The following is a 1994-nucleotide window of genomic DNA, read 5'->3' on the forward strand; positions in this document are numbered from 1 at the left end:
GCTGATTTGAGTTCCGTGGCTTCATGGAGAGTCATTTTGGGGCCTTAGGGATGACGTACATCTCTTGAGGTCATTTGGCTTCTTTCGCTTTCGCATTTCGGGTCTGTTATCGGGTCAACTTCCGGTTCATCACTAACGCACCGGGTTGAGAAATCCGAGTCGTTACATGTGGTATTGAGGATTTAAGGCCTTAAGCATAGCGGTTCCAGTGACATTGTTGTTAGAGCTTTGGGATTTGCTACCCCAACTCTCACAAGATGCCTGGTTTCCATAGTACTTTTGGTAATGACGATTCACGACATTGATGTCATTGGTATTGAAAGGTTCCATGGGTAGACCTAGTGGGGGACAGGATATGAAAAAGTGCCTTATACTGTCATGCTACCGTACAAAGTTGTGTGTTGTGGGTGAGTGCTAGTTGCCGTCGATGCTACCTTACTGACGAGTAAGTGTGGGCGGGCAGTAGGTACTATCGTTGCTCCACACATTTGAGTACGTCGTGGGCAGGTTCTGGTCGCTATTCATACTGCCATGTTGTCTTTGTTCTGTACCTTGATTTGATACGTGATTATCTTGGAGTTCTTTTGGGGGTTGTTTTTAGATCGGTATGATGGTTCATCAAGAGAAATGCTTACGGTTGTTGTCTTCTGTTCCTTTGTCTGGCGTTGGGTTCTGTAAGTGACCTTTGACTTGTCGTGTGGCTGTGCGTTCATTTTTCTTTTGAGAGGTTGCCCTGTCGTAAGCACATAGGTGCGAATGGCATTGGTTTGCGTGTTGTCTTCTAGTTTTGGAATTGCTCTCGTAGCATGTCGTGGGGTACTCGGAGATATACTCCGTAGTTATCCTAGTTTCGCCTTTTGTTTTATTGGGGCTGGATTTCGGGGACAAAATCCCTTTAAGGTGGGAAGGCTGTAATGACCCGGTCATTTTCTTCCTTTTCCTTTTTCGTCAAATTTTGCAAATAAATATTTTCTGTTGTCTTTTCTTTTCTATGGATGGTTTTTCGTCACTTAGTGTCGTCTTGAGTGCTTGGAAATGGTTTCTGAAACTCTTTTCCGTGGATTGACAACTTCATTTGAGGACCGAGTTATTTCCACAATTTTCGTTTTTCGACACTATTCATTTTTTATCCTTATTCCTATTTCGTCCTTTTCCCTATTTGTTCTTTTCCCCGTTTGTCACTTTGTTGGCAAAATCTCACTTCTTGTGCTCGGAGTTAGTTTTTGAATTCACGTATCTTTATCGTGAGTGGTTTCCACGAAATACGTATCTTTACTTTTGTAGGAAAGTACTCTGGTTGCTCCCGGTGTCCATAGGGGCATGGATGCATAATTCTTTGAAATTAATTTCTTTTCTTGGGGTATTTTTTGTAAATATCTTTTGAAGATATTTTATTTTAGGGGTATCTAAGAAAATATCTTTTGGAAAATATTTTCATTCTGGGGTAGTTTTGCAGTTAACCCTTTTTGGGGGGCCATTGTGCAATTAATGAAAGTTGTTGCAAATTATCTTATTTTGAGCCTGGATCCTCGTACGGGATTCATTTTCACTTTTTGTCAAATTGTAAACTCTTAGAAGTCCCTTCCGGTCGATGTTTTCCAGTTTCAGGATTTCTGGCCCTAGTTTGCACCAAACTTGTTTAGGGCATAACTTTCTTCTCGGAACTCAGTTTTTGACGCCGTTTCTTCTGTTATTCTTATTTTCTCATTTTGAATCTTTTTTGTTCACAAAGTTTCATCATTTGAGCACGTCTTCTCAAATTTCACTTTTCCGGACTCGGCAGGGCCCGTTCGGGGCACTTTTTGTGATTTCTATAAAAAGTGGATGAGATATTTTATTTTTTCATCTTCCCCACTCTCTTACATGACCTGAAGCTTCCATGGCAGCCAAAGGGAGGCTGCCACCTTCTCTCTCCTCATTTGAACTTCATTTCTTTGTTAGAGCATCGTAGGGCTTTTGCGTTTTCTGTTCGTGTTGACTACCCGCTTTTTTCA

This window comes from Cornus florida, unplaced genomic scaffold, assembly GCF_030987335.1.
Source record: "Cornus florida cultivar Cherokee Brave unplaced genomic scaffold, ASM3098733v1 CherokeeBrave_3.0.0_Hap2_Chr05, whole genome shotgun sequence".
Taxonomy (NCBI): domain Eukaryota; kingdom Viridiplantae; phylum Streptophyta; class Magnoliopsida; order Cornales; family Cornaceae; genus Cornus; species Cornus florida.